Source organism: Panthera onca, chromosome X (assembly GCF_046562875.1).
Source record: "Panthera onca isolate mPanOnc1 chromosome X, mPanOnc1 haplotype 2, whole genome shotgun sequence".
Lineage (NCBI taxonomy): Eukaryota > Metazoa > Chordata > Mammalia > Carnivora > Felidae > Panthera > Panthera onca.
Window position 1 is genome coordinate 82,799,841 of NC_138357.1, and position 21,404 is coordinate 82,821,244.

General features: G+C 38.2%; 1 protein-coding gene and 1 pseudogene across 1 annotated transcript in view; both read left to right on the forward strand.

Moving 5' to 3' along the window:
- FAM120C (family with sequence similarity 120 member C) overlaps window positions 1-21,404 on the forward strand; it is a 114,715-nt gene that overhangs the window by 80,244 nt on the left and 13,067 nt on the right. The window lies entirely within an intron of this gene.
- On the forward strand, window positions 14,199-15,940 carry LOC145713665 (beta-galactoside alpha-2,6-sialyltransferase 1 pseudogene; annotated as a pseudogene).

Here is a 21,404-nt window from a genome sequence, read left to right on the forward strand (position 1 = left end):
AAAAATGGAAGCTTTATTGGCTCAAGATGTTTCTGCACAACCTTTGACTAATCGTTGGCTGATCAATAAGCTATGCTGATCCAAGAGAGATGCCTAGGAAATTAGGCTTAAAAATGAAATAAAGAGTTAAAAATAAAAACAAAAATCTAAGCAGGGATATCAAGCCACCCACTGAAGGAGGGACAGGCTCTCCAAAATTAGTCTAGACATGTCACTAAACAAACAAAGCACCAGCAACAACAATTCTTGGAGAGAGTTGTTACAATATATTATTGAAACCGTCCACTGTCCAAAAAAATTGTAAGACTTGCAAAGAAATAATAATGTGTGGCTAATACACAAGCAAAAAGCACTCAATAGAAATGGTCTTGAAGGGAATATGGCTGTAGGACATAGTAAGTAAGGACTTTTAATCACCTATAATAAATACATTCAAAGAACTAAAGAAAACCATATTTAAAGAATTAAAGGGTTCTAGTCCTGAAACCAGTACTACACGGTATGTTAACTAACTTGAATTTGAATTTAAATAAATAAAAAATTTTGAAAACAGTGACTATCAAATTGAGAATAGCAATAAAGAGATAGAAATTCAAAAAGAAACCAAATAGATATTCTGGAGCTTAAAAATACAATAGTTGAAATCATGAAAAATTAACTTGAAGGAAGGGGCTGAATAGCAGTTTTGAACTGAGAGAAGAAGAAGATCAGTGAATTCAAAGGGAGATAAATAGAGATTACCCAATCTGAAGAACAGAATGTAAAGATGAAGAGAGACCTATAGGACATCAGACATACCAACATATGCCTAATAGGTGACCCAAGAGAAAGGGGGATGGTTAAAAAATATGTGAGGAAATAAGAATTGAAAACTTCCCAAATTTGATGAAAAACATAAACCTACACATCCAAGTTCATAAACTCCAAATGTCAACTCAATGATCCACACTTAGGGGCGCCTGGGTGGCTCCATCAGTTAAGCATCCGACTTCGGCTCAGGTCATGACCTCACGGTCCGTGAGTCCGAGCCCCGTGTTGGGCTCTGTGCTGACAGCTCAGAGCCTGAAGCCTGCTTTAGATTCTGTGTCTCCCTCTCTCTCTGACCCTACCCCGTTCATGCTCTGTCTCTGTCTCAAAAATAAATAAACATTAAAAAAAATTAAAAAAAGAAAAGATCCACACTTAGACACTGTTAAAAGACAAACACAGTCTTGAAAGAAGCATGAGAAAAACAATATATCACAAAGGAATCAGAAGAAGATTAACAATAATCAAAAGGTAGAAGCAACCCATTTACACTGATGGATGTATTGATAAAATGTCATATATACATAAAATGGAATATTATTCAGCCTTAAAAAAGAAGGAAATTCTGACACATGCTACAACATGGCTGAACCTTGAAGATATTATACTTAAGTGAAGTAAACCAGTCAATAAAAACAAACATGGTGTGATTCAACTTATATGAGGTACTTAGAGTAGTCAGATTCAGAAATAGAAAGTAAAATGGTGATTTCCAGGGGTCTGCAGTTGGGGGAATAGAGTGTGTTTAGTGGATATGAGTTTCAAGTTGGGAAGAATAAAAAGTTATGCATATGGATGGTGGTAATGGTGTAAATGTGCTTAATGTGCTTAATGCCACTGCAAATGTACACTGAAAAATTATTAAAGTGGTAAATATTATGTGTATTTTATCTCAAGGAAAAATAAAAAAGGAACACAAATGGTGGGACTTCCAGAAGGACAGAGTAAGGAGATAGACAAACCCTCTTTCCGGCAAAATTACAACTTGTGAAAACTATTTTTTTTAATCATTTAACCCTTAGGCATATATAGCCAAGAAGAAAAGGGCTCCTTCTCCCAGCTCTTCTTCTTGGGTTATGGTTTCACCTGGGAAAGATAATATTACCATTTCTCATCAACTCCAGCCCTATGTCCAGGTAGGCATGGTAAAGAGGATCACCCACCAACCCCCCACTCAGGGTAGCCATAAGAATCTAGGCATAAGAATGAGGAGCTCCACACCTACCCAAAGGGACTGTTTTTATTTGGAGCAGAGCATGGAAAATTCCATGCCTAACAGCATGTCAAGAACATAGGTATCTTGATGGTGAGTAGTTAAGAGGAGGCTGGTAGTTCCATGATATGAGCAGAACACCAGGGCATCCAGAAGTTTTATAGAGAAAACAAGGGAAAGAAACCCTAAGAGGGTTTTTTCCCTCTTAGAGAAAGCCAAGAAGAACCCTCCTAGGATTACAGTAAACTCTGGAGATCAGAAAAGGTGTGTGCATATCCTAGATGGCACCCACTCAGGAGCATCCAGAACAGGACATGGGACAGACTTCAGAGCATTCCCCAAACCACCCAGAGACCATCAATACAGGACAGATGCCTCACTGGCACAAGGAATGGAAATACCACCTCTGACCAAGCATCAGCTAAACAATAAGCTTCTCTAACCCAGAGGCAACTCCTAGGAAGCCAGATTTAAAACTAAAATAAAACTCATCATGCCAGACTAGAAGATTGTGAATACCCAAAGCTATGCTTTCTCAGCAATACCCCAAGAAGGAACCTCCAAACTAATTATCCCTCACTGAATGTGGGGCAAAAATGTGTAAATTCCCTGAACTATGATAGCAGCCTTATTCCACACACATATATTCAACAGTAAAAGGTAAAAATCTAACTGGCTAAAAAGACTTAAGCATAACCTTTGACCAATTAGTGGCTTAAGCTGACCCAGGAGTAACATCTAGGTTGCCAAGCTAAAAGAAAAACAAGGGGAAAACTCTCAGTAGAGACATCAGAGGCTGCATCCTACATATTTCAGAAATAGAACTCACAGAATTAATGCAGTCAAGTCACTAAAAAAATAAAAACAAGAGAACAACCAGGCAAACATCAAACCCTGGGCTGAAGGGTAGGGTCAGTATCTAGCATTGTTACAATTTATTATCTAAAATATCCAATTTCCAACAAAAATTTTATTAAAAAATTTTTTTAAATGTTCAAAGAACTAAGTGAAACCATGCATAAAGAATGAAAACAATCAGGCACCTGGTTAAGCGTCCGACTTTGGCTCAGGTAATGATCTTGCGGTTTGTGGGTTCAAGCCCCACATCGGGCTCTGTGCTGACAGCTCAGAGCCTGGAGCCTGCTTCTGCTTCTGTGTCTCCCTCTCTCTCTGCGCCCCCCCCCCCATTCACGCTGTGTCTCTCAATAATAAATAAACGTTAAAAAAAAAAGAATTAAAACAAGACATGATGACAGTGTCTCCTCAGATAGAGAATATCAATAAAGAGTAAGTATCTAAAAGAACCATATGGATATTCTGAAGTTGAAAAGTAAAATAAGCCAAGATGAAAAGTTTACTAAAGAGGATTAACAGTACACTTGAATTGGCAGAAGAAAGAAGCAGCCAAGTTGAAAACAGATTAATACAGATTATGTGGTCTGAAGAACAGAGAGATAAAAGAATGAAGGAAACTGAACAGAGCCTCAGAGAAATGAGTGACACCATTAAGTGCACCAACATTCACATAATGGGAGTACTAGTAGGAGGGGGGAATAAAAATATTTGAAAAAAATGGCTGAAAATTCCCCAAATTTGACAAAAACATTATTTTATACATCTGAGATAAACCCAAAAAAGAACCACACTAGATCATAATCAAAATGGTGAAAATCAAAGACAAAAAGAGCATCTTGAATACTGTAAGGAAAAAATGACTAATCGCAGGCAAAGGAACCACAAACAACCATTGTCAGAAACAATGGAGACCAGAAAGCAGTGAGACAACATAATTCAAAGTACTTAAATATAAAACTCTCAGCCGCCAACTTTATATCCAGTAAAACTATGTTTCAAACATGAAACTGAAATAAAAACATTCAAAAATAAACTGAGAGAATGTGTTGCTAGCAGACTTCCCTTATAGGAAATACTAAAAGAAGCTCTACAGGCGGAAAGCAAATAACAACAGGCAGTATTCAGATATTTAAAAAAACAATACTGGTGAAGATAATTATGTAGGTAAATACAAAAGACAGAATAATTTCATTGTTCTTTTTTTCCCTCTTATTTAAAAAGTAGGGGCACTTGGGTGGCTCAGTCAGTTAAGCGTCCAACTTCGGCTCAGGTCATGATTTCACAGCTCATGAGTTTGAGCCCCACATCAGGCTCTGTGCTGACAGCTCAGAGCCTGCTTCAGATTCTGTGTCTCCCTCTCTCTCTGCCCCTCCCCCACTCACACTCTGTCTCTCTCTCAAAAATAAATAAACATTTAAAAAATAAGTAATTGCATCAGGGGCACCTTGATGGCTCAGTTGGTTAAGCATCCAACTCTGGATTTACACTCAGATCATGATCTCGAGATTTGTGAGTTCGAGCCCATATTGGGCTCTGCACTGACAATGCAGAGCCTGTTTAGGGTTCTCTCTCTCCCTCTCTCTGTCCCTCCCCAGCTTGCTCTTTCTCTCTCTCTCAAAGTAAATAAATAAAGTAATTGCATCAAACAATATGTATATAATTGTATTCTTGAGCCTATAACAGAAATATATTTGACGATATCAGCAAAAAGGAAGTATATGGAAACAAAGATGCATTGGAGTAAAAAATGACACAATGGTAAATCCACAAGAGAACTAGAAATAATTAGGTTAATACGGCAAAACTATAAATATGTACTCCTTTCTTCTTTCAATGCTTTTATTTATTTATTTATTTATTTATTTTTAGTGTTTATTTTTGAGAGAGTAAACACAGTGGGGGAGGGGCAGAGAGAGAGGGAGACACAGATTCTGAAGCAGGCTCCAGGCTCTGAGCTGTTAGTGCAGAGCTGGACTTGGGACTCAAACCCACAAACTGTGAGATCATGACCTGAGCCGAAGTCGGATGCTTAACCAACTGAGCCACCCAGATACCCCTCTTATTTCAACTCTTTTAAAAGAAATAAGATTATATAAAGTAATAATTATGACAGTGTATTCTTGGGTTTGTATAGATGTAACATGTAGAGCAATAATACCACAAAAAAAGAGGGGAGGGAATGGACCTAGATTATAAGATTAAACTTTTGATAATTATACTGGAATGAAGTTATTGCATGTCTGAAGCAGATAATGTTAAGATGTATATTAGAGGGGCGCCTGGGTGGCGCAGTCGGTTAAGCGTCCGACTTCAGCCAGGTCACGATCTCGCGGTCTGTGAGTTCGAGCCCCGCGTCAGGCTCTGGGCTGATGGCTCGGAGCCTGGAGCCTGTTTCTGATTCTGTGTCTCACTCTCTCTCTGCCCCTCCCCCGTTCATGCTCTGTCTCTCTCTGTCCCAAAAATAAATAAAAAACGTTGAAAAAAAAAAAATTTAAGATGTATATTAGAAGCCCTAGAGAAAAGAACTCAAAAATGTAATTTAAAAATTATTAAATTAAAATTTTACGCTAGAAAATATCCACTTAAAAGAAAGAAGACAATAAAGAAAGAATAAAGTATCAAATAACACATGAGACATATACAAAGCAAAATGGCAAATACAAATCTATAATAACATTAAGTTTGAGTGAATTAAATCCAATTGGGTTAAAATCCAATCAAAAGACAGAGATTATCAGATTAAATAAGAAACAAAAGCCAGCTATATGCTGTCTACAGAAAACAAGCTTTAGATTCAAACATACAAAAATAGATGGAAAGTAAAAGGATGGGAAAATATATACATACAAACAACAACCATAAGATTGCTGGAGTGGCTGTAATAACACCAGACAAAATACATATTAAGACAATAAAATGTTATTGGAGAAAGAAGAACATTTTATAATCATAAAATGGTCAGTTCATTAGGGAGCTATAACAATTATAAATATATGCACTTAACAAAAGGGCCCAAAAATATATGAAGTGAGAATTAATAGAAATAAAGGGAAAAACAGACAATTCAACAGTAATAATAAGAGATTTCAATACTCAACTTTCAAAAGAGGATACAACTATACAGAAGATAACAAGGATATACAATATATGATCTTGTATGTATAAAGCCCTAAACACTCCACAAAATTGCTATTAGAACTAGTAAATGAATTCAGCAAAGTATCAGGGATACAAAGTCAACACACAAAAATCAGTTGCTTTTCCTTTTTTTAAAATGTTTATTTATTTTGGAGAGTGAGAAAGAGTGACAGAGTGTGAGCAGGAAAGGGGCAGAGAGAGAGGGAGACACAGAATCCAAAGCAGGCTCCAGGCTCAGAACTGTCAGCAGTGGACCATAAGATCATGACCTGACCCAAAGTCGGGCACTTAACTGGCTGAGCCACCCAGGCATCCCAGTTGCTTTTCTATTACATGAACATTGAACAGTCTGAAAAGGAAATTACAAAACCAATTCCATTTATAATAACATCAAAAAGAAGAAAATACTTAGGGATTAACTTCAACAGGTTGGTGAAAGACTTGTACAATGAATACAAAGTGTTGCTAAAGAAATTGAAGAAGACATAAATAAATGGAAGCACATCTCGTGTACATGGATGGGAAGACTTAATATAGTTAAAATGTCAATACTACCCAAAATTATCTATAGATTGAATGCAATCCCTTCCAAAATTCCAATGACATTTTTGGCAGAAATAGAAAAACCCATCCTAAAATTCATATGGAATCTCGAAGGACCCCAAATAGCCAAAACAATCTTGAAAAAGAAAAAACTGAAGGACTCACACTTCCTAATTTCAAAACTTGCTACAAAACTACAGTAATCAAAACATTATAGTATTGGCATAAAGATAGCTGTATAGACCAATGGAATAGAATAGAGAACCCAGAAATAAATTCTCACATATATATGGTCAAATGATTTTTGACAAGGGTGCCAAGATCATTCAATGAGGACAGGACAGACTTTTCAATAAATGGTGCCAGGAAAACTGGATATCCACAAGCAAAAGACTGAAGTTGGACACTCACCTAACACCACATACACGAATTAACTCAAAGTGGATCAAGAACCTAAACATAAGACCTAAAACAATGAAACTCTTAGAAGAAAATAGGACAAAAGCTTCACAACATTGGATTTGGCAAGGATTTCATGGGTAGGACACCAAAGATAAAGAAAACAAAAGAAAATAAATAAATAAATTGGACTTCATGAAAAATTTTTAAATGTATGTGTCAAAATATACTGTTTACATAGTAAAAAGGCAACCCACAGAATGGAAAAAAATATTTGCAAATCATGTATCTGATAAGTGATTAACATCCAGACTATATAGAAAAGTTCTAAAACTCAACAGGAGAAAAACAACTTGATTCCAAAATGGTCAAAGGATTTGAATAGACATTTATTTCCCCAGAGGTGTACAAATGGCAAATAAGTACATGAAAAGATGCTCAACATCAATAATCATTTGGGAAATGTAAAGCAAAACTACAATAAGATACTAACCCATGCCCATTAGGATAGTTACTGTCAAAAAAAATCCAGAAAATAACAGGTATTGCCAAGGATGTGGAGAAATTGGAATCCTCATGCGTTGTTTGTAGGAATATAAAATGGTATAGCCGCTTTGGAAAACAATATGACAGTTCCTCAACAAAATAAAAATATAAATGCCATATGATACAGCAATTTCACTTCTGGGTATATACCCAAAAGAATTTAAAGCAGGGACCTCCCTGCTCCCCCATGTTCATAGCATTATTCACAATGCTCAAAGGTGGAAGCAACCCAAGTGTCCATCACCTGATGAATGGATATGCAAATTATGATATATACATACAATGAAATATTACTCAACCTTCAAAAAGAAGGATATCTTGGAATATGCTACCACACAGGTGAACCTTGAGGACATTATGCTAAGTGAAATAAGCCAGTCACAAAAAGATAAATATTGTATGATTCCACTGTATGAGGTACTTAGAGTAGTCAAAATCATAAAGACAAAAAATAAAATGGTAGCTTCCAGGGGTGGGGGGTGGATAATGGGGGAGTTATTGTTTACCAGGTATAGCATTTCAGTTTTACGAGATGAAAAGAGTTATGGGGATGAACGATGGTGATGGTTGTACAACAATTTGAATGTATTTAATACTACCAAACTGTATGCTTACACATGCTTTAGATGGTAACTTTTATGTTATGTGTATTTTACCACAACTTTTGAAAAGTGCAAAGAAAGAACTAATAAATGAGTTCAGCAAAGTCACAGGATATAAGATCAATATAAAAATATTAATTGTATACTAATACACTACTAATCAATATTCAAAATATAAAAGAAAACAACTCCTTTTATAATAACATCAAAAGGAATAAAGTGCTTAGGTATAAATTTAACAAAAGAAGTACAAGAATTATACACTGAAAACTACAGTTAAAGAAGAATTAAATAAGTGGAAAGATATCCCTCATTCAATTACGAAGACAAAAGATTCTTAAGATGACAATACTCCCCAAATTGGTCTACATATTCAACATAATCCAAAATCCCAGATCTCTTCTTTGCAGAAATTAACAAGTTGACACTAAAAAAATGTAAATTCAAGGGACTCACAGTAACCAAAACAATTTTGAAAAAAAGAACAAAGTTGTAGATTCACACTTCCCTATTTCAAAATTTATTACAAAACTACAGTAATCAAGACAGTGGTTTACTGGCATAAGGATAGACATGTAAATTAATGGAGTACAGTTGAATGTCCATAAATAAACTTTTCCACTTGTGGTAGATTTAATTTTGACAACAGTATCAGGACAATTCAATGGGGAGAGACAGGCTTTTCAGCAAAGAGTTCTGTGATACTGGATATCCACATGCAAAATTATGAATTAGGATCTCTACCTCACATCATATATAAAAATTAACTCAAAATGTATTATCACAGACCTAAATATAAGAGCTCAAATTGTAAAACCCTTAAAGATAACAGATATAAATATTCATGACCTCAGGTTAGGCAATGGTTTCTTAGATATGATGCCAAAAGTGTAAGTGCCAAAAAGAAAAAAAAGATTAACTGAACTAGATCAAAACTTCAAGCTAGTGTTCTGGAGACAATGCTGTGAAGAAAGTGAAAATACCATCCACAGAATATTTGCAAATCATATATCCAATAAGGATATAGTATCCAGAATATATAAAGAATTCTTACAACTAAACAATAAAAGAAAAATACTTTAATTTTTTAAATGAGCAAAAGATTTGAACAGACATTTCTCCAAAGAAGATATGCAATTAAACAGAAAGCACATAAAAGATGCCCAACATCACGGATCATTAGGAAAATGCAAATCAAAAATACAGTGACATGGATGGAGCTAGAGAGCATAATGCCAAACAAAAGAAGTCCATCAGAGAAAGACAAATACCATGTGATTTCACTCATGTAGAATTTGAGAAACAAATAAAAAGAAACATACCCCCAAACACACTCTTAGCTATAGAGAACAGATGGTTACCAGAGGGGAGGTGGGTGGGGGGGGGTGGGTGAAATAGGTGAAGGGGATTAAGAGTACACTTATCTTGGGGCGCCTGGGTGGCACAGTCGGTTAAGCGTCCGACTTCAGCCAGGTCACGATCTCGCGGTCTGTGAGTTCGAGCCCCGCGTCAGGCTCTGGGCTGATGGCTCGGAACCTGGAGCCTGTTTCCGATTCTGTGTCTCCCTCTCTCTCTGCCCCTCCCCTGTTCATGCTCTGTCTTTCTCTGTCCCAAAAATAAATAAATAAAAAAAAAAGTTGAAAAAAAACGTTGAAAAAAAAAAAGAGTACACTTATCTTGATGAGCAGTGATAGCAAATAGTAAATAGAATTGTTAAATCACTATATTGTACACCTAAAACTAACTTCTTTTTGTAATTTTTTTATGTTTACTTATTTTTGAGAGAGAGGGAGACAGAGAATACAAAGCAGGCTTCAGGCTCTGAGCTGTCATCACAGAGCCCAATGTGGGGCTGTAACCCACGAACTATGAGATCACCACCTGAGCCAAAGTCTGACACTTAACTGACTGAGCCACCCAGGTGCCACCACCTGAAACATAATTTAACACTGTATATTAACTACGCTGGAATTAAAATTTAGAGCAATACATAAATATATATCATAAAAAAATTAAAAAATGAAAGATGTCCTTCAGATTGAAAGGAAATGACACCAAATAGATAAATTAATGACCACCTGTAAAGGTAATTACATAGGTAATATAAAAAGTGGCATAAGTATATTTTTTCTCATTTCTTCCTTTAACTGATTTATTTTTTTTAAGATTTTATTTTTAAGTAATTGCTGTACCCAACATGGGGCTTGAACTCACAACCCCAAGATTAAGAATCACATGTTCCATGGACTGAGCCAGCTAGGCACCCCTCACTTAACTGATTTAAAAGACCACTGCATATGGGGCGCCTGGGTGGCTCAGTCGGTTGAGCGTCCGACTTCAACTCAGGTCATGATCTCGCGGTCTGTGAGTTCGAGCCCCACGTTGGGCCCTGTGCTGACAGCTCAGAGCCTGGAGCCTGTTTCAGATTCTGTGTCTCCCTCTCTCTCTGACCCTCCCCTGCTCATGCTCTGTCTATCTCTGTCTCAAAAATAAATAAAAACACTTAAAAATTTAAAAAAATAAAAAATAAAAAAAAAATAAAAGACCACTGCATAAAGCAAAAATTATGAAATTGTGTGTTGGTGTTAGAATGAAGGTATAATATATGTGACAATACTACAATGGAGGGAGGAAAGAAGAGAAATATATTAGAGCAATCTCTCTATATTCTACTGGAATTATTTAGTATTAATTTGAAGTAGGGTGTCGATTAAGATATACATTGCAATCCACAGAGCAACCACTATGAAAATTACCAAAACTATAGTTAAAAAAATTAAAATGCTACATTGGAGAACATCTGTTTAACACAATAGAAGAGTAAAAGAGGAAAAAGCAAAAAATAAAAAAGGTATGAAACATCTAAACATAACTACATCAAATGTAAATGAATTGAACAATCAAAAGGCAGAGATTGTCAGATTGGGTAAAAAGCATGAATTGTGTACCAGAGATATGCTTTAGATTCAAAGACTCAAATAGATCCAAAAGAAAAGAATAGAAAAAATCTACAATGCAAACAGTAGCCATATGAGAATTGTAATGGCTATAATAATATCAGACAAAATAGACTTTAAGACAAGTAATGTTATTAGATAAAAAAGAATGTTTTGTAGTGTTAAAAGGGTCAATTCATTGTGAAGATATGCCAATTATAGACATATGTACTCCTAACAATGCCCTAACAAATTATAAACATATGTACTCCTAACAAAGTGCATGAAGCATAAAACAATAAAACTTAAGAACAAAATATACTTCAACAGTAACAGTTGAAGTATTCAATACCCTACTCTCAATAATGGCCAGAACAGCTAGACAGAAAATCAGCAAAAATATGGAAGACTTGAGCAACACTGTCAACCAATTAGACCTGACCTGATAAAAATGATGAATTTAGATCCTTTATACACAAAAATTGCTCAAAATGGATAATAGATAAAAATGTAAAAATTATAAAAAAAAAATGTAAAAATTATAAAAAAAAAAATTATAAAACTTACAAAAGGAAACATGAGAAAATTTTTATGAATTGGGGTTAGGTGAAGATTTTATAGATACAACAGCTAAAGCACAATGCACTTAAAAAAATGGATTTCATCAAAATACCAAATTTGCACTTCAAAAGCCACCATTAAGAAACTGAAAGACAAGCCACAGGAAATATTTACAAATCATATATCTGATAAAGGACTTGTATCCAGAATATATAAAGAACTCTTGCAACTTGTAACAAAACCAACAACCAATTTAAAAATGAGTGAAAGAGGGACACCTGGCTGGTTCATTTGGTAGAACATCCAACTCTTTTTTTTTTTTTTAATATTTATTTATTTTGAGAGAGAGAGCGAGTAGGGGAGGGGCAGGGAGAGAGGGAGAGAGATCATCTCAAGCAGGCCCTGTGCTGTCAGCACAGAGCCCAATGAGAGGCTTGATCCCATGAACCATGAGGTCACAACCCCAGCCGAGATCAAGAGCCAGATGTTCAACTGACTGAGCCACCCAGGTGTCCCAAACATGCAACTCTTGATCTCAGGGTCGTGAGTTCAAGCCCCACATTGGGTGTGGAACCTACTTAAAAAAAATCACTCTCTAAAAATGACTAAAAGATGTGAATAGACATTTTGCCATAGAAGATATAAGATTGGAACATAAGCACATGAAAAGATTCTCAAGTTGAGTAATCATTAAGGAAATGCAAATTTAAACCACGATGAAATATGACTCCACTCAGAATGATTGAAAAAAGATAGACAATAACATATGTAGGTCAAGCTGTGGAGAAATTGGAATTCCCTCCTAAATTGCTGGTGGGAACTAAAATGGTTAGTTACTTTGGAGATTAGTTTGGCATTTTCTTAAAAGGTTAAACATAAATGTATCATTAAGACTCATTTATTTCACTGCTACATACCTAACCAAAAGCATCAAAAACATATATCCACACAAAGACTTGGACATGAATGTTCATAGAAGCATTATTCATAATAGTTAAAAAGTGGAAATAACTCAAATATCTGTCAACTGGTAGATGGATAAACTAGAGGTATATCCATCAGTGAAATATCACTCAGGAGTAAAATCCAACAAATTACTGATACATGCCAGAGCATGTAAAATCATTATGCTAAATGGTAGTGAAAGAAATCAAAGAAGGAAAGTTCATGGACTGGAAGACTTACCATAGTAAAGCTGTCGTTTCTCCTCACATTGACCTATAGGTTTAATGTAATTTCTGTAGGAAGAAAGATTTTTTTTTAATGCAAGATTTTTTTTGTGGACATAGATGAACTTATTCTAAAATTTACATTGAAAGGCACAGGTCTTACAGTAGCTAAAACAATCTTGATAAAGAAGAAAAAAGTGTAGGAATCACTCTACCCAATATTGAGGCATAGTATATAGCTAAAGTAATCAAGACAGTAGCGGTATTTGCTAAGGTATAAACACATTGGTTAATGGAAGAAAATAAAGAACCCAGAAACAGAGCCACACAAATATAGTCAACTGGTTGTTGACAGAGGAGCAGAAACAATTCAGTTGACAAAGGATAGCCTTTCAACAAATGGTAGTGGAGCAATGGGACACCCGTAAGCCAAAAACAAAACAAAAACAAAACCTCCTTGATCTAAACCTCACACCTTATACAAAAATTAACTCAAAATAGATCATAGACTTAAAATATAAACATAAAATTATATAAGTTTTAGAAAAAATACAAAGTCTTCAGGAACTAGAGTTAGGCAGACTTTTTAGACTTATAACCAAAAGCACAGTTCATAGAAGGAAAAATTAATCAATTGGACCTCCTTAGAACTAAAAACTTTTGCCAGTTGAGGCTCTCTTCTTCCCTCCTTCACCGTCCCATCCACCCCTCAGCCCCAATCCCCCACTCCTCCCCAATAGACCCTCCTGCCAGGACTCAGTGCCCAATAGACCCTCCTGCCAGGACTCAGTGCCTGGCACCAGGCTTCCAGTTGCTAGGCTCCCCTGTGGCCACAGGGCATGGAGTTGGCCATCACCTGCGGGAGGGGAGTTGTGAGATAGGGCCGGCTCAGGAAGCCACCTGGTGCTAATAACAGGGAGCAGCTGCAGCCTGGGTGGTCGAGCGCTCAGCAAGCTGGGTAGAGCCGATTGTACAGCGTTCCACAGTGAGCAGCCCAGGGAGAAACAGTAAAGTCATGGAGCCTAGCTGAAATGAACTGGCCTCCTTGAGCATGCCCAAGCCCTGGTGCCAGTCCTGTGTCCCAGCACTGAGGGCTTCCTCATCCATGAAGGCTTTGATCCCAGGCTGGATGTAGGCCCCCTACTCCTGGGCTATGGAGCACCTTCTTTGTAAGAAGACAATGTTTGCTTATTTGGCACATGAAGCTGAGCTACAGGCACTGACCTTGACCCTGGAAACTTCAAGATATTTTTTGATCATGCTGAGAAAAATGAGCCTTGGCCTCCAGGCCCGATAAGGCAAACATTCCTCCTATGTAGAATAGTGCTGGTTCCTGAGGACTTGAATGCCTGCAACCCCAGGGGGATTAGCGAAAAACAGTCTTGTTTTCTTGCTCAGAACAGAGTGGCTGCCTTGAACGCCTCTCATTATGATTCACGCCAACTTGAAGAAATAGTTCAGCTGCTGTGTGCTGGCCTTTCTCCTATTTGTGGTCATCTGTGTGTGGCAGGAGAAGAAAGAGAGTAACTATGATTCCCTTAAATTGCAAACCAAAGGATTCCAGATGTTGAGAAGTCTGGAGAAACAGTCTGTGACTTCAAGCAGCAACCAGGCTGTCAGCAGTCCCCAGGACCCAGCTAAGGCCAAGCCAGAGGCCTCCTTCCAAGTGTGGAACAAGAACAGCTCTTCCAAAAACCTTATCACCAGGCTTCAGAAAATCTGGAGAAATTATCTGAACCTTAAGAAGTACAAAGTATCTTATAAGAGGCCAAGGCCGGGGGCCAAGTTCAGTGCAGAGGCCCTGCGCTGCCACCTCTGGGACCATGTGAATGTATCCATAGTAGAGGCCACAGATTTTCCCTTTAGCCTCTCCAAATGGGAGGGTTTTCTGCCCAAGGAGAACATTGGAACCAAGGCTGGGCTGTGGGGCAGGTATGCAGTTGTCTCATCAGCAGGATCTCTGAAGTCCTCCCAGATGGGCCAAGAAATAGAGATCATGATGCAGTCCTGGGGTTTAGTGGGGTGCCCACAGCCTATTTCCAAGAAGATGTGGGCACGAAAACCACAATTTGCCTGACGAACTCTCAGTTGGTCACCACTGAAGGGCACTTCCTCACAGAGAGTTTATACAGTGAGGGAATCCGAATTGTGTGAGACCCGTCTGTTTACCATTCAGATATAGCACAGTGGTACCAGAGCCCTAACTACAGCTTCTTTGGGAACTGTAAGAGCTGTTGGCAAGCTGCATCCTGATCAGCCCTTTTACATCCTCTAGCCCGAGATGCTTTGGGAGCTGTGGGACGTCATTCAGAAGTCTCCCCAGCAGAGATTCAGCCAAATCCCCCATCCTCTGGGATGCTTGGCATCATCATCATCATCATGATATTGTGTGACCAGGTGGTTATTTACGAGTTCTTCCCATCCAAGCACAGACCGACCTGTGCTACTACTACCAGAAGTTTTTTGGCAGCATCTGCACAATGAGCACCTACCACCTGCTCCTCTTTGAGAAGAATTTGGTGAAGTACCTTAACCATGGCACAGACGAGGACATTAACCTGCTTGGGAAAGCTACAGTGCCTGGCTTCTGGACAATTTGCTACTGAGCATTAGCTCCCTGGTCAGGTCCCCTTGCTCTTCTCCACCAAGCCTGGGCAGACCACATTCCTGAATGATCCCAGCCTGCACTATGGGCCTTCTGTCAGCAAAAGCCCCAGGAAGCAGGAGCCCAATGGCAAGAAGCCAGGTCCAGCCTGCCATGTAGCTGCAGAGGCGTGTGAGCCCAAATCCTCCTACCACACACATGTACACATACCTAGCATTCTTTTCCACACACTGGTGAATGCAAGATCCACCTTTCCCACCAGGGCATCCCAATAGCACTGGAATGGTGCTATTCTCACAAACCAGCTCTCTCTATTGCTTGAAATCTGTAACTAGACATTGATTTCATGTGTTAGAGAAATTCTCCCAAATTATGATTGTGCCCTGGTATAGGGTGGCTCTGGGGGGCCAGCAAGTGGCCTGGGACATAGGAAACATGCTCGATTCCTCCAGAACAAAGTTGCCCCCAAGGTCCATGTCCCTGGGAGAGGTGGTGTGCCTATCACTCTAGCAGGTTTGGTGTGTTCTTACTTAGCCTGGGTGCTTATGGGCAAAGGATGTTGATGAACCCACAGCCATTTCCATATAGAGATTAGAAGGACACAAAGGCCCAGTCTCAATCCTCCAGTTCCTCACAGTTCAGTGGGAGAGAGACAGGGGGATGTATGGAAAGGCTGACTTGCCATTCTATCTGCCTGCACACTTGGGAGGGGCCACATACTTGCTGTGTCTGTGGGTCGGAGAGGGCATCACAGAGCTGGGGCTGTGGAGGAGATTTTAGAGGAAGAGGAGAAACATGTCAGGCAGATTTTGAGTCACTTGAATTATGTTTTTCTTTCTGCCTTTATTGCCTGTATTTATTCTCTAAGGTCTGCCTGAACTTAAAGGCTCAGATTATTTTTTGAGGAAACCACTACCCCTGTATGAGGCAGCAAGTGCAGCCCCATGGCAGACACTAGGCAAGCCAGATGCCAAAAGCCTGATTTGTCCAGGCTCAGCCTAGCCTGACCCTACCCTGCATCTGGGTTTGCACACCATGTCCACTGCTTCCTTGTTAATGCCCATCCCACCCCCTCCTGACTGCCATCTTGTTTTTCCCCTTTAAAGTAGTAGTTTTTTTCCCCTTTCTCTAATTACTTTCAGGTGTTTTCTACTTTAAAAGTATCCTGACCTGACAGTTTCTTTGACCTTCATGGGCCTGTTGTGGAATGTCCCTCTGGAGTGGGGATGTGGTTCCTCAGAATTTAAAATCACTCTCAGAAGTCAGACCCTTAGAGATCATAACTCTTTATCAGACCACCATGCCCTGCACCCCTCCAGCAAGGGAGCAACGTCAGTCTCCAGACAATTCTTACTACCATGGTCTGCAAACATGCTTCCAGGTAGTTTTGCTACCCCCTCCCTGAGTGGAGCACCACATTGGACTGGTCTGGCCCCCAGTGCAAAGAAGGTAAAGGACTCACTCGTGGTCACAAAGTAATGCTGTAGATAATGGAGTACTACGTGGCAATGAGAAAGAAAGAAATACGGCCCTTTGTAGCAACGTGGATGGAACTGGAGAGTGTGATGCTAAGTGAAATAAGCCATACAGAGAAAGACAGATACCATATGTGTTCACTGTTATGTGGATCCTGAGAAACTTAACAGGAACCCATGGGGGAGGGAAAGGAAAAAAAAAGAGGTTAGAGTGGGAGAGAGCCAAAGCATAAGAGACTCTTAAAAACTGAGAACAAACTGAGGGTTGATGGAGGGTGGGAGGGTGGGGAGGGTAGGTGATAGGCATTGAGGAGGGCATCTTTTGGGATGAGCACTGAGTGTTGTATGGAAACCAATTTGACAATAAATTTCATATATTATAAAATAAAATAAAATAAAATAAAATAAAATAAAATAAAATAAAATAAAATAAAATAAAATAAAATAAAATAAAAAACAAAGTAGTGCTGTAGAGCCAGGGCTCCTAGACCCAGGATTCTGGACTCCTGGCCTCATGTGCTTAAAGGCCTCTTAAACGTGAGCTCTAGACCAGCCATCTGGGAGCTGGAGTGCTCACTTGCTGCCAAATCCTTGGCTTATATAAGCAGTAGAAAGAGCTCTGAAGGGAGAAGCCCTGGGTTTTCAAATCGATGATCCCCTGTTTACTAGCTGTGGCACCATGGGCATATTCTCCTGAGACTGTTTCCACATCTGTAAAACAGAGGTGATGAGCCTACCTCAGGACTATTGTGAGGGTTACATGAAACAGCTTTCCTGGTTCCATACTTGGCACATAGCAGGTGCTCTGTACATTGTGGTTTCCTTCCTTCCTTCCTTCCTTCCTTCCTTCCTTCCTCCCTCCCTCCCTCCCTCCCTCCCTCCCTTCCTTCCTTCACTAAGTATCTGCTCTGTGCTCATACCTGGGAAGGAAATTGCTTTGAGGGAGGCCAGAGAGGGGGTCCTGTCCTCAAGGAATTAACTATCCTATTGGGAGACAACAACTCCCCTGCCTGGAACACCCGGGAAAACATCTGAGGTAGTAGAGGGTGAAGAACATGCCTCTCCTCTACCTCCTCCCTGCATGCAGCTCCGGCCTGATTCTGCTTGGGAACTGGTGGAGCACTTGGGCCACTTACTGCTATGTGGAGCGAATCTTTTCCACCTCTCTGGGACCATGAATTCCTGGCTTGCTTTTTATAAAAAGTAATCTCTACACCCAATATGGGGCTTAAACTCACAACCCTGAGATCAAGAGTTGCGTGCTCTACTGACTGAGCCAGCCAGGCACCTCTCCGGCTTGTTTTATGCTCTGATTGATGCACTCACTGCAATCTTTGAATCACAAACAGTGAGTGAGAGGAAGGTGGTATTCCATCAGCAAAAGATAGGCATTCGTGTGGACACTGAGATGCTAGCTTTTAATTATTATTAATATAAGGGATCAGATTAAGTGTGATTCTAGGTCTACAGAACTTTTAATTCCATGTTCTCTCTATACGGAAACTAATAAATTGCAAATACGATAGGGGTATTATTGTTGGTCTGGTGAGACGTTTAATATTTGTGACAGATAACTTAAAAATGATGACTGAGTGCTACAGGAAAGTCCCTGTCCATAAGGGATTCTGTCTTCATTGGTAGCCATCTATGCATCCTATATCATGAGGTTCCCCAATCCTTCCACCGATCACATAAGCTATTCACATTGGTTTGGAGACCTCAATCTCAGAAGCTTCTGAAACATGCCTAATCTAATTCTGAATTACCCAAAGATTATGTAAAATTTTTCAATAAATGGCATTTAAAAAAAATACTTTTACCAGTTGAAAGAAAGCCCATGTGAAGAGGATGAAATTAGAATGTGGGCAAAATACATGAATAGACATTTCTCCAAAGAGGATATACCATAGCAAATAAAATAAACACATGAAAATATGTTCAGTATCATTAGCCATTAGGGAAATGCAAATTAAAACCACAGTGAGATATCATTACACAGCTATCAGAATGGCTAATATAAGAAGTAATGATAATACCACATGCTGGGGGTATGTGGAGAAACTGGATCATTCAAATGGTGGTTTTGGAAATGTAAAATGCTACATCCACTTTGGAAAACAATTTGTCAGTTTTTTTTTAAGAAGGTCCAATGCAGGGCTTGAACTCAAAACCCTGAGATCAAGACCTGAGCTGAGATCAAGAGTCAGATGCTTAATTGACTGAGCTGCCCAGACATCCCCAATTCATCAGTTTCTTTAAAAATAACTGTACAACCCAGAAATTGCACTCTTGGGCATTTATCGCAAAGAAATGAAATTTTATGTACCCACAGAAACCTGTACATTAATGTTTATAGCACCTTTATTCTTAATACTCCCAAATTAGAAACAACCCCGATGTCTTTCAACAGATGAATTGTTCAAGTATTGCACATACATACCATGGAATTCTACTGACCAATAAAAAGCAACAAACTTTAGATAACACATAATAAGTTGGATGAATCTTAAGGGAATTATGCTAAGTTAAAAAAGCCAGTCCCAAAATATTACATACTATGTGACATTGTGGAAATGACAGAATTATGGAAATGGAGAACAGATTAGTGACTTCCAGGAGTTAGGAACATGGAGTGGGGAAGAGGGTGGGTGTGGTTATAAAAGACAATATGAGGGATCCTTGTGGTGATGGAACTGTTTTTTATCTTGACTGGGTCAGTGTCAGTATCCTGGCTGTGATGTTGTATTATATTTTGCAAGATAATACCATTAGGAAAACTAGGTAAAGTGTTCGAGGGATCCCTCTGTTTTACTCCTTACAACTGCATGTGAATCTACAACAATATCAATCTTAAAAGTTGAATTAAAATACAAACTATGCTAAGGAAAGAAGCAAATTACAAAAGACCACGAAATTCCATTTATATGAAATGTCTAGCAAGGCAAATCTATGGAGATAGAAGTAGATAAGTGGTTGCCTTCAGGGTGGGAATGAGGAGTGACTGCATGTGAGCACAAGGGATCTTTCTGGGGCAATGAAAATATTCTAAAACTCAATTGTGATGATAGTTGCACAACTCTGTAAATGTACTAAATATTAAATTCTATACTTAACAATGGATGAATTTTATGGTATGTAAATTATACCTCAACAAAAAAAATAGAGTAAGTTTCTGTATATGTAAAATTTTTGCAAAATAAAGTATTTATTTTAAAAATTGAGTAATGTTGGGGCGCCTGGGTGGCTCGGTTGTTTAAGGATCCGACTTCAGCTCAGGTCATGATCTCACAGTTTGTGAGTTCAAGCCCCGTGTTGGGCTCTGTGCTGACAGCTCAGAGCCTGGAGCTTGCTTCAGATTCTGTGTCTCCCTCTCTTTCTGCCCCATCCCCTGCTCACACTCTGTCTCTCAAAAATAAATAAACATTAAAAAATTGAGTAGTGTTGGAGCACCTGGGTGGATCAGTCAGTTAAGCGTCCAACTTCAGCTCAGGTCATGATCTCACAGTTCATGAGTTCTGTGCTGACAACTCAGAGCCTGGAGCCTGCTGCAGATTCTTTCTCTCTCTCTCTCTCTCTCTCTCTCTCTCTCTCTAATAAAGATTAAAACATAGCTTTGTATGATGGCAGATGTTAGCTACAATTGTGAGCAGAACGTAATGTATAAACTTAAGTCACTGAGTTGTATACCTGAAACTAATGTAACATTGTGTCAACTATACTCAAATGAAAAAAAAAAATTTTAAGAAAATGAAACAAAAATGTGTTTGAAAAGTATTTAATGAATGAGGCATTCTCATAGTATAATGAGTGAAAAAAGTATATATAATATATTTATAATATATAAAAGTATATATATTATATAAAATATACAATTCGTGATATTACTAGATATATCATTAGATGTATATACTAATACATTATACTGTACTATACTATTATTAGGTATATTATTAGATATATACATTATATACAATATATAATATATATATAATGTAATAGAGAAAATTGAGATTTGAGAGGTTAGGAAGAAAAAAGCCAAAATCATAACAAACATAACAGTGGTAATATCTGAATGGTAAGAGTACAAATCACTTCAGCTTTTATCTTTTGTTTTCTTTATACTTTTCTGTTGCATTTTTTACATTTTCTTAATGATAATGAACTTTAGCTTTTGAAGTAAGAATGAAATCATAAATTTTATTTTAAAATTAAAAGAAGTGGATAAAAGCAGAGACTACCATATTTTAAAACATATTTAAGTTAGAGTGGGAGAGAGCCAAAGCATAAGAGACTCTTAAAAACTGAGAACAAACTGAGGGTTGATGGGGGGTGGGAGGGAGGGCAGGGTGGGTGATGGGTATTGAAGAGGGCATCTTTTGGGATGAGCACTGGGCGTTGTATGGAAACCAATTTGACAATAAATTTCATATATTAAAAAAAAGAAAATTAAACTCAACCAAAAAAAAAACATATTTAAAACGTAGGCTAGCATTGTACTGGCATGAGAAATAAATACAGAATAAATAAGTAGAAAACAGATCTTTGTACATATGAG